This window comes from Hyla sarda, chromosome 4 (assembly GCF_029499605.1).
Source record: "Hyla sarda isolate aHylSar1 chromosome 4, aHylSar1.hap1, whole genome shotgun sequence".
In the NCBI taxonomy this organism is placed as follows: Eukaryota; Metazoa; Chordata; class Amphibia; order Anura; family Hylidae; genus Hyla; species Hyla sarda.
In genome coordinates this window covers 404,315,002-404,328,256 of record NC_079192.1, presented here as the reverse complement: position 1 = coordinate 404,328,256, position 13,255 = coordinate 404,315,002, and the positions used below count along the sequence as shown (strand labels likewise).

The window sequence follows — 13,255 nt, the reverse complement described above, 5'->3', positions numbered from 1 at the left end:
GCACGAGGGCAATGAAGACAGTTGTTACAGTCTATGCAGTACAGTCAGGGCCAAAGGAGGTGACCAGGACTTGTAGTGGACGGGAGAATTTAGTGCAGGCCACGCTGGATAGACAACAGACTTGACTGACAGGGCTATGACTTTAGCTTAATGTGCACTTGACTTTTGGCTGCAAGACTTAACTTGCGGCCTACAATGCTGTGGACACACACTCTGAGACGTCTTGACTGGACTGGACCTCAGGAACAAGAGCCTGAGGCTAGCGACACCAAGGGCTTGTATGGGGGAGACTAGCAAGGAGCCCATAGGTCACCTTTGGGGTCAGCTGTTCACTAGTACCTCCTGGGTAACAATCACATGGTAAATGTATTAAAGCTACAATACACAATAAAATATACAACTTATATTCATGGGGGATACAACTGCAGGGGGCCCTGGGGACACTGCCTGACAGGGCAGGAAGGTACGGGGAAACACCATCCCGTACTGGGCCACCACATAATCAAGCAGGAACAGGGAAGGAGCAGCGAGAATGCGTTCCAGCCTTCCACCCTTCTGGTGCTTCAGAGTCCTGAAATACACTTATCACTATACAGTAATACGTCCCTGTCCTTGCTGATTGACAGTCACCTGAAAGCTGAGCCCTGTTTCCAAATCTCGCACCTGCGCACAATTTGTAAGAACAGCACAGTCACTGTCTCAGCTGACTGTCAGTCAAGCAGAGACAGGCACCATGCGTCTCCTTGCTCTAACAGCATCTAACAGTGTCAGCAGTTTGGGCCATCAGTCTGACAGACTCATTACAAAGGGGTTGAACATGATTAGAAAAAAAAAAAAAAATGTCTGCCTTTTTCCAAAAACAGTGCCCCATCTGTCAATAGGCTGTGTTTAGTTTTGCAGCACAGCTTCACTGAAGTGAACAGGGGAGAGCTGCAATACCATACACAACCTGTGGACAGGTGTGGCACTGTTTTTGGCAGAGAGCAGCCAAGTTTTTCTAATCCCACATAGTGTTGCTCGCGAATATTCGCAATGCGAATTTTATTCGCGAATATCACATATTCGCGTATTTGCGTATATTCGCGAATATAGCACTATATATTCGTAATTACGAATATTCTTTTTTTTTTCCCAGTACACATCACAGTGATCATCCCTTTCTGCTTCCAGCTTGTGTGGTGTAAAGAAGGCTCTAATACTACTGTGTGAGACTGGTGTGCGAATTTTAGCATATGATAATTTTCGCATATGCGATTTTTTTTGCACGCAGTTAATTAATGTAAGTGCGAAAATTAGCATATGCTAATTTTCGCATACACGAATTTACGTATATGCGAAAATAAATCGGACACATTACGAATATGCGAATATACGCGAATATATGACGAATATTCGTCCATACATTCGCGAATATTCGCGAATTCGAATATGGCCTATGCCGCTCAACACTAATCCCACATAATCCCCTTTGAACGCTGCACTAATGCATCACTGCAGAGCATGCGCTTTACAGATTCACAACCATGAGGGGGCAGCAGAGTGATATAAGTTTATTTTGTCCTGTGAACAAAGAGGAAGCAGAATTTTGAATACAGGTGTAAATTCCAACATGACGAGTCGATAGGAGTCAACATTTGTCTTAGCTATCACCCAACTCTCACAGACTCCTGACAGGCAAACAGGCAAAGATAAATCACTCTCTCATGTGCTGCAAGAAAACTAAGCAAATTGGGACTCTGGGAAAGCTGGATAACAACTTTGAAAGGAGTCAAACTGACATATGTCTTGGCTTTCACACAGCTTTCTGTGACTCCTGAAGAGCAAATGCACCTAATGATGCATGGATACATTTCTCCCTCATGTATAATAACAAAATTAAGCAAATCAGGACTGTGGAAAATTTGGATGATGTCTTCAGTGGAAGTTAAATTGATGTCTGTCTTTATCTCACACAGCCTTTCCAGGCTCCTGAAAGGTACACAGGTCTCATAAAGTGATGTATCCCCCATTCATGTGCTGCAACAAAACTAAGCAAATCAGGACTGTGGAATAGTTGGATGAAATCTTATAAAAGTCAAGTTGATGCCTATCTTGGCTCTCATACAGCTTTCCCAATGTCCTGAAAGGCAGACACACCAAAGTGTGTAGTGATACATCCCTCAGTCTGTGCTGCAACAAAACTAGGCAAATCAAGAGTCTGGAAAAGTTGGCTGCCACCTATATTATGACTCTGTCTTGGCTATCACACAGCTTTCCCAGACTTTTGAAAGGCATGGACTCCTCATTAGTGTTGAGCGGCATAGGCCATATTCGAATTTGCGATATTTCGCGAATATATGGACGAATATTCGTCGTATATTCGCTAAATTCGCATATTTGTAATAGTAGCATTTTATTTTCGTATATGCGAATATTAACATAAGCAAAAATTTACATAAACCATGCAAATATTCTCATATGCGACAATTCGTGTATACGAAAATAAACGCAAACAAAAATTCGCAGATGCTTAAATTCCCATATGTAAATATTCACATATGCGACAATTCCTGTATGCGAAAATTAACATAAATCAAAATTAGCATAAACAAATATGCGAATATCCGCGAATATATGGACAAATATTCGTCATATATTCGCGGATATTCGCATATCATAATCTAGCTTTATTTTCGCCTATGCGAAACGTCGCGCATGCGAAATGTTTATATGCGAAAATTAGCATATACAGAAATCAACATTAACGAAAATTAAAACAAGACTATGACGGAATATGGCCTATGCCGCTCAACACTACCCATAGAGTAGTGTTGAGCGGCATAGGCCATATTCGAATTCGCGAATATTCGCGAATATATGGACGAATATTCGTCATATTCGCGGATATTCGCATATCCGTTATAGTCTCGTTTTATTTTCGCATATGTAGCATATGTTAATTTTCGTATATGCGTAAATTCGCACACCGGTCTCACACAGTAGTATTAGAGCCTGTGATGTGTACTGTGAAGAAAAAATAAAAAATAAATTGCGAATATTCGCGATTTCGCGAATATGCGATATTCGCGAATAAAATTCGAATTGCGAATATTCGCGAGCAACACTACTCATGAGGTAGCTTTCCTGGTGGCCATATTGGCCTTCACCCAACTTTCCTAAGATCAGTAATAACTGAGAAAGATCTGCTTAGATTTATTTTTTATTTTTTTTATTTTTTCTACAAAAGGGTAAACCAAGGGCTTCTATTTACTTAAACATTTCTTGAAGACATTAATGGGGGAGATTTATCCAAACCTGTGTAGAGGAAAAGTTGCTGAGTTGCCCATAGCAACCAATCAGATCGCTTCTTTCATTTTTGAAAAGGCCTCTGCAAAATGAAAGTAATGATCTGACTGGTTGCTATGGGCAACTGAGCAACTTTTCCCCTGTACACGTTTTGATAAATCTCCCCCATATATTTTATCTTTCACCGTAGTGTCACCCTGCAATTTTTGAACGCGGGTCAATCCCACGCAACGGTGAAAAATAAAGGAACAGGATTCATTGTCGGGTGGAGCGCTAACCTATAAAACATGAGATTACACGGTCGCCTGTCTTTCCGTGCCAATTTTAGAGACAATTTTCTCTTGTGGCTAAACGCGGGTTTTTGATAAACACCTTGACTACCGCCAGAGAGTGTGACAAATGATATGAATCAAGCGTCGTCCACCCCCCCCATCGTATATATATATATATATATATATATATATATATATATATATATATATATATATATATGAGGAGGCGAGAGGAGATCTATCAGGAGAATGTCACCAGAATGTAATGACATATTCGCCGCCATATAAGCACAAAGCAACGTCTCTCACTGTAGTAGCAGATCCCGAGTGGATTATACATATAGCGGTTTTTATATTGAAGTCGCCAATAAATACATCATTCCCACTTAAAATCGCTTCTGCCGCACGTTTCTTACGTCTATGGGGACATTAGATGGATACGCGTCTCGCTCTTAAAGCAATATGTCTTTCGGAACGCTACGGTAGATGTAAACACATCAGAAAAGTGTTCTGGTGTTTGTCAGGGTTGGCCACTAGGGGCGCTGTTCTATTAGGAGAGGATTTAGATGAGGGGTTAGGGGGGGAAAGTTGGCTATAGACCAGTGTCTCCCAAGCGGCGTGTTGCAAAACTACAACTCCCAGCATGCCCGGACAGCCTTTGGCTGTCCGGGCATGCTGGGAGTTGTAGTTTTGCAACAGATAGAGGCACACTGGTTAAGAGATAGTAGGGTGTACCTTCCCTAAACTTGGTCAGCTCTGCTGCATCTTATCCCTGGCTATATGATAGGATAGAGCAGGTAACATCCAACTTGACAGAAAATATATATATATTTTTTTTTTTTAAATAAAGTTTTATTAAAACTTTATTTATTTATTTATTTTTAAATTTATTTTACATTGAAGGACTAATCACACAGCACCTATGGCAATTAGGGTAGGTCCACATGTGACAGAGGTTTGGACAATCTGCCCCGAATCCAGAGAAAAATCCCCATATTACATGTAGATTTTTATAAATTCCACACTAAGGGTAAGTACACACATGTAGGTCTATAGTAGGTCTGAGCTGCAGCAGGTTTTTCCACGGCAAATTTTCCGCAAATGAAAAATTTGCAACCGATTAAATTGAGTTCAATGGGGAAAAGCGGATTTTTTTTACTGCAGCGGGAAACTCGCATGGTATAACTCTTAAAGTGATAAAACATATACAGTACAACTTATTTACAATGGGGAAACTAATGCAGGGGGCCCTGAAGGAGGCTGCCTGACAGGACAGCAGGAGCATGGGTAACATATCGCTGTACTGGGCCACCACAACAGATTGATAGATAGATATGAGATAGATAGATATGAGATAGATAGATAAATAGATAGATATGAAATAGATATATATGAGAGATAGATAGATAGATAGATAGATATGAGATAGATATATATGAGATAGATATGAGATAGATAGATAGATAGATATGAGATAGATAGATATGAGATAGATAGATATGAGATAGATAGATATGAGATAGATATGAGATAGATAGATAGATATGAAATAGATATATATGAGATAGATAGATAGATAGATATGAGATAGATATATATGAGATAGATATGAGATAGATAGATATGAGATAGATAGATATGAGATAGATATGAGATAGATAGATAGATAGATAGATAGATAGATAGATAGATATGAGATAGATAGATAGATAGATATGAGATAGATAGATAGATAGATAGATAGATAGATATGAGATAGATACAAAGATAGATACAAAGATAGATATGAGATAGATATGAGATAGATAGATAGATAGATAGATATGAGATAGATAGATATGAGATAGATATATATGAGATAGATATGAGATAGATAGATATGAGATAGATAGATATGAGATAGATAGATAGATATGAGATAGATAGATAGATAGATAGATAGATAGATATGAGATAGATAGATAGATATGAGATAGATAGATAGATAGATAGATAGATAGATATGAGATAGATAGATAGATAGATAGATAGATAGACATGAGATAGATACAAAGATAGATATGAGATAGATACAAAGATAGATATGAGATGATAGATAGATAGATATGAGATAGATAGATAGATATGAGATAGATAGATAGATATGAGATAGATAGATAGATAGATAGATAGATATGAGATAGATAGATAGATAGATAGATATGAGATAGATACAAAGATAGATAGATGTGAATCTTAGACGCCTCCATGTAACATTCCTGAATTACAATAAAATCTTGTCATAGAGTTTTGTTTATTCCCATCTCCCTTCCGCCACCTCAGTGCCATCTGCCTCCATGTGCCGCCGCCATTGTCCTGCACTATAAATGACAGAAAACTCTTCTCATTCCTGACGGTTTAACCCTTCATGGCTCTAAGGTTCCCCCCCCACCCCCACCCCTCGTTCACATTCCATACACAATAGTTTATTTACAGACGTAACTTTTCCCACAATGGCGTCTCGGGGTGTATATTACAGGCCGTCTGCAAGACAATGACATGAGAGGGGCCCCGGGCCGGGAAGGGGTTAATTGGAATGTAAAGTAGGAATTGTCCAGATGGTGCAGGGCCAGGAGATAGCAGCAGAGAGGGCGACAGATGGGTGCAGGGCCCACACCCGGATAGAGAATAGGCCCCGGAGCTGTTATCTCAAAGTTACATGGGAGGAATGGACTTTGGATCCAGGTGGATTCTCTTGGCTAAGTCACCACATAGTAACAATCACATCCACAACAGGTCCATCTGCCACATTGTCTCCACAGCGCAGTCAAAACTTCTCTTTTTAAAGGGGAACTAACATTTCAAATTGAGTGTCCATGGTGCTGAAGTGTAAGGATAACACTTACTAAAGCATTTCAGCTGTAAATATAGCGCAAAATGATAATTTCCGCCGCTATTTTACTGCTACTTTTTGATATTGCATTGGTTTGCCCCCTGTATTCAGGGCCCCACTGTAGGCAGTTTTAGGACGCCCCTGTAGGTAATTTTAGGAACCCCTGTAGTTAACGTGCCCCCTGTAGGTAGTTTTAGGAACCCCTGTAGTTAACGTGCCCCCTATAGGTAGCTTTAGGACCCCCTGTAGTTAACGTGCCCCCTGTAGGTAGTTTTAGGAACCCCTGTAATTAACGTGCCCCCTGTAGGTGGCTTTAGGAACCCCTGTAGTCAACGTGCCCCCTGTAGGTAGCTTTAGGACCCCCTGTAGTTAACATGCCCCCTGTAGGTAGTTTTAGGAACCCCTGTAGTTAACGTGCCCCCTGTAGGTGGCTTTAGGAACCCCTGTAGTTAACGTGCCCCCTATAGGTAGCTTTAGGACCCCCTGTAGTTAACGTGCCCCCTGTAGGTAGTTTTAGGAACCCCTGTAATTAACGTGCCCCCTGTAGGTGGCTTTAGGAACCCCTGTAGTCAACGTGCCCCCTGTAGGTAGCTTTAGGACCCCCTGTAGTTAACATGCCCCCTGTAGGTAGTTTTAGGAACCCCTGTAGTTAACGTGCCCCCTGTAGGTGGCTTTAGGAACCCCTGTAGTTAACGTGCCCCCTATAGGTAGCTTTAGGACCCCCTGTAGTTAACGTGCCCCCTGTAGGTAGTTTTAGGAACCCCTGTAGTTAACGTGCCCCCTGTAGGTGGCTTTAGGAACCCCTGTAGTTAACGTGCCCCCTGTAGGTAGCTTTAGGACCCCCTGTAGTTAACGTGCCTCCTGTAGGTAGCTTTAGGACCCCCTGTAGTTAACGTGCCCCCTGTAGGTGGCTTTAGGAACCCCTGTAGTTAACGTGCCCCCTGTAGGTAGTTTTAGGAACCCCTCTAGTTAACGTGCCCCCTGTAGGTGGCTTTAGGACCCCCTTTAGGTAGTTTTAGGACCCCTCCTGTTGGTAGTTTTAGGAACCCCTGTAGGTAGTTTTAGGAACCCCTGTAGTTAACATGCCCCCTGTAGGTAGCTTTAGGAACCCCTGTAGTTAACATGCCCCCTGTAGGTAGCTTTAGGAACCCCTGTAGTTAACGAGCCCCCTGTAGGTAGCTTTCGGAACTCGTGTAGTTATCTTGGCCCCTGAAGGTAGTTTTAGGACCCCCCTGTTGGTAGTTTTAGCAACCCCTGTAGTTAACGTGCCCCCTGTAGGTAGTTTTAGGAACCCCTGTAGGTAGTTTTAGGACCCCCTGTAGGTAGTTTTAGGACCCCCTGTAGGTAGTTTTAGGAATCCCTGAGGTTAACGAGCCCCCTGTAGGTAGCTTTAGGAACCCCTGTAGTTAACGTGCCCCCTGTAGGTAGCTTTAGGAACCCCTGTAGTTAACAAGCCCCCTGTAGGTAGCTTTAGGAACCCCTGTACTTAACGTGCCCCCTGTAGGTAGCTTTACGAACCCTGTAGTTAACGTGCCCCCTGTAGGTAGCTTTAGGAACTTGTGTAGTTATCTTGGCCCCTGAAGGTAGTTTTAGGACTCCCCCTGTTGGTAGTTTTAGCAACCCCTGTAGTTAACGTGCCCCCTGTAGGTTGTTTTAAGAACCCCTGTTGTTAACTTGCCCCCGTGGGTAGCTTTAGGAACCCCTGTAGTTAACGTGCCCCCTGTAGGTAGTTTTAGGAATCCCTGTAGGTAGTTTTAGGAATCCCTGTAGTTAACGTGCCCCCTGTAGGTAGTTTTAGGAACCCCTGTAGGTAGTTTTAGGAATCCCTGTAGTCAACGTGCCCCCTGTAGGTAGCTTTAGGACCCCCTGTAGGTAGTTTTAGGAATCCCTGTAGTTAACGTGCCCCCTGTAGGTAGCTTTAGGAACTCCTGTAGTTATCTTGGCCCCTGAAGGTAGTTTTGGGACCCCCCGTTGGTAGTTTTAGCAACCCCTGTAGTTAACGTGCCCCCTGTACGTTGTTTTAGGAAACCCTGTAGTTAATGTGCCCCCTGTATGTAGTTTTAGGAACCCCTGTAGTTAACGTGCCCTCTGTATGTAGCTTTAGGAACCCCGTAATTAGCTTGACCCCTATAGATAGTTTTAGGAGTTTCAGCTACTACTGGGGTGACACACTGTAACAAACCTCCTCCTCTTGTAATCTTGGGTGAATGTGTGAATATTCGCACATGTGAATATTCGCATGGGTTTATACCCCCATAATAAATATTCGCATGCTTGTACTCACATATGTGAACATTCGCATGTTTCTTTATTCGTATATATGAATATTCACATGTCTGCATGTTTACATGCATGAATATTCGCATATATGAAAAAAATATACACTTGCGAACTAAATATATATCACATATGCGAATTTACACTCTTGCGAATATGAATGTGAATATTCGCATGGGTGTATAAACCCCCTATATAAATATTCGCATGTTTGTACTCGCATATGTGAACAATCGCATGTTTCTTTATTCGCATATATGAATATTAGCATGTCTGCAAGTTCACATGCATGAATATCCGCATATGTGAATATTTACACTTGCGAACTAAATATATTCACATATGCGAAGTTACACCCTTGCGAATATTCGCATGCAACACATTTTAACAAACCTGCTCCTCATGTAATCTCCTTACGACTGGGGTGACACACTGTAACAGACCTGCTCCTCATGCAATCTCCTTACTACTGGTTTGACACACTGTAACAAACCCCCTTCCTATGTAAAGAGATTACATGTGGAGGGGGTTTGTTACAGTGTGTCACCCCAGTAGTAAAGAGATTATATAATCTCCTTACTACTGGGGTGACACACTGTAACAAACTTCCTCCTCATGTAATCTCCTTACTACTGGGGTGACACACTGGCGCAAACCTCCTCATGTAATCTCAGTACTACTGGGGTGACACACTGTAACAAATCTCCTCCTCTTGTAATCTTGGGTGAATGTGTGAATATTCGCAAGGGTGTATATTCCCCTATATACATATTCGCATGTTTGTACTCGCATATGTGAACATTCGCATGTTTCTTTATTCGCATATATGAATATTAGCATGTTTATTCGCATATGTGAATATTTACACTTCGTATGCAACACATTTAAATAGACCTGCTCCTCATGCAATCTCCTTACTACTGGGGTGAAACACTGTAACAAACCTCCTCCTCATATAATAACCTTACTTATGAGTAGTGTTGCTCGCGAATATTAGCAATTCGAATTTTATTCGCGAATATCGCATATTCGCGAATATATACATATGATACTTTTCGTATATGCGAATTATTGTTTATGTTAAATTTTCGCATATGGTAATTTCCGCGCATGCTTATATTCGCATATGCGAAAAAATTACAACGAATATTACGAATATGCGTAACAGACCTGCTCCTCATGTAATCTCCTTACTACTGGGGTGACACTCTGTAACAAACCCCCTCCTCATGTAATCTCCTTACTACTGGGGTGACACACTGTAACAAACCTTCTCCTCATGTGATCACCTTACTACTGGGGTGACACACTGTTACAAACCTCCTCCTCGTGTAATCACCTTACTACTGGGCTGACACACTGTAACAAACCTCCTCCTTGTGTAATTACCTTACTACTGGGGTGACGCACTGTAACAAACCTCCTCCTCATGTAATCACCTTACTTATGAGGTGACACACCGTAACAAACCTCCTCCTCATATAATCCCATTACTGCTGGGGTGACACACTGTAACAAACCTCCTCATCATATAATCTCCTTACAAATGGGGTTACACACTGCAACAGACCTCCTCCTCATGTAATCTCCTTACTACTGGGGTGACACACTGTAACAAACCTCCTCCCCCTCATGTAATCTCCTTATTACTGGGGTGACACACTGTAACAAACCCCCTCCTCATGTAATCTCCTTACTACTGGGGTGACACACTGTAACAAATCCCCTCCTCATGTAATCTCCTTACTTCTGGGGTGACACACCATAACAAACCTCCTCCTCATATAATCTCCTTACTGCTGGGGTGACACACTGTAACAAACCTCCTCATCATATAATCTCCTTACTACTGGGGTGACACACTGTAACAGACCTGCTCCTCATGTAATCTCTTTACTACTGGGGTGACACACTGTAACAAACCCCCTCCTCATGTAATCTCTTTACATAGGAAGGGGGTTTGTTACAGTGTGTCAAACCAGTAGTAAAGAGATTACATGGGAAGGGGGTTTGTTACAGTGTGTCACCCCAGTAGTAATCAGCTACTACTGGGGTGACACACTGTAACAAACCCCTTCCACATGTAATCTCCTTACTACTGGGGTGACACACTGTAACACATCCCCACCTCTAGTGTTGAGTAGTGTAGAGCGGCATATAGGCCATATTCGAATTCGCAAATATTTGCGAATATATGGACGAATATTCGTCATATATTCGCGACTATTCGCATATTCGTAATAGGCGCGTTATATATTCGCATAAGCGAAAATAAGCGAACGCGAAAATTAACATATACAAAATTAGTGTAAGCGGAAAATTTGCATATGCGAAAATTAGCATATACTAATTTCCGCATTCGCAAACTTTTCGCTTATGCGAATCTTACGAATATGCGAATAGTCGCGAATATATGCGATTTGGAATATGGCCTATGCTGCTCAACACTAGTCACCTGTAGTTAGATTGCCCCTCAGTAGATAGTTTTAGCACTCCCTGTAAGTAGTTTTAGGACCCCTGGTGTGTTCTTTTGGCACTCTGGTTGGGAACAACTCTTTATACCAGTATAAGGTATAAAGGTATAATCGCTTCTCGGCATTTTGGCTAAGATCAAGTGTAGTATCTGTTCTTATCAGTTTTTCATGCCGGTGTACAGTAACGCCGATATGGGGCTGGTGGGGATGGGTGCTGCATGGAGGATGCAGGTGTACCAGGGCTTTCCGGGGCTGGTTCTGAGGAATCAGCTCGACGGCTGCCCCGATGTGACCTGTTCCCTCCGGGTCTCACCATGAGGCTGAGAGGGTCTAGAGCCCAGGTACTTTTGTGCCTCGGGGAGTGGTGACCCCGAGATGCCGAAACTCACTGGGAGGATAGACTCACTGAGTGGAAGCATGGGCACCATGAACTCTTCACCTTGTGGCACTCACCTCTTGATTCCCGGCCTTCTGGCTAGGATCAGAGAAATTTTTATAGATCCGGCCGGATGTCCGGGCAGTATATCTGCACACATTCACTTATTTATTTCTTTTTGTCTCACTGTGTCACTTTTTGCGTGTTGTGTGTTCACAGGATTTGTCAGGATGCGGTAGCCCTTCTGGGTGTCCCTCCTGGCGGTCTAGGGGAGGTGTGTGTGGCCATTAGGTTCCGCACCTCCCTGCAAACACCCCGGGTACTCCTGCTTTGGCAGGGTACCTACCGTAATCGGCTCTGCGGGCAGATACCTTGGCTAACGCCAAGGGGGATGCTGGGAGCATTTGTGGTCCCCTAGTAGCTTCGGCGAAAAGGGACATCGAACCTGGAACCTCGCAGGTACCTTTTGGTCCGGAGGCGAAGGGTAAGGTTTGTTGGGGGGCCTCTCTCCTATCAGAGAAAGGCTTGCGATAGACCGCATCCTTTGTGCACGTTTTTTTAGTGTAACACGTTTGCATTTTTTCTTGCACTTTGGGTGAATCGAAAGCACGTTCCTCGGCTTTAGAATAAAAAAAAAAAAAAACAACTCTTTATACCAGTGGTTATAAACACAGCAAGGTCATGTTATAAAGCAGGGATCTAAAACTGGTGGCCCTCCAGATGTTGCAAAACTTCAACTCCCAGCATGCCCGGACAGCCGTTGGCTGTCCGGGCATGCTGGGAGTTGAAGTTTTGCAACATCTGGAGGGCCACTAATTTGAGACCCCCCTGATATAAGGTAATAAGCACAGTGATGTCCTAACATATGGGAAATATAGTGATGTCACAATACAAATATAAAAAACACAATAATACATTAATAGATAATATACATTGTAAGGTCGTAGGGTTAGTGCAGACGGACATAATAAACCTAGAGATGTGACATCCAAGGGATGATAAAGATGACATCACAGTACAGCACAGCCTAATAATACAGGAATGATCAAAACAATATAGCGGCCACTATTGGTTATACTTGGTATTACAGGCATGATTGGCATTCCATGTAGCACTTGGACGTACGGTACTGGGTTCTTCAGAACAAAAGGCGCTCATAGAGTCTGGTCCTAAACATACGATGTCCATGGAGATGAGACAGCCCCTATAATTTCCTTTTCCTCGGCGTTCTCGTACTTGTCTTTTCCTAAGTGCTGTCACCATTAATCATAACCGTCCGTCCCCGTATATAGAAATGTGTTTTCGTATCTTCTCCTGATTGTTCCCATTTTTACAATATCTGTGCATTTATTATAATAGCCGGTGTTGTCACTCCCGGCGAGGGGGGGATTTTGCATTATAGATATATATATTACAGGCGTCGCGCTCTTCTCGCGCACGTCCTTGCAAATATTCTGTAATGATAAGAGACGTTATTGAGGGAGATTAGAATTTCCGCAGCTTGACAATATTATAACGTCTCTCCCAGGAACTTGTCATTTAATAAACAAATCTACGACGGCGAAGGAACCTGCTCCGCCGCTATTAACCCAGACAGGAGTAGCTGAAGGCTCGGGCCCAGTGATTGATTGGAGGAGTCAGGGATAGACACGTATCCCGAATATTCACTCGTTTCCCCCTCTATAAAAACTCCAAGACG

At 42.6% G+C, this 13,255-nt stretch overlaps 1 non-coding gene across 1 annotated transcript; it reads left to right on the top strand.

Moving 5' to 3' along the window:
• Window positions 1-11,290: 11,290 nt before the first annotated feature.
• LOC130267913 (U2 spliceosomal RNA) lies at window positions 11,291-11,478 on the top strand. The gene has a single exon (XR_008843334.1). It is a non-coding gene; the product is annotated as a U2 spliceosomal RNA (small nuclear RNA).
• Window positions 11,479-13,255: the final 1,777 nt, after the last annotated feature.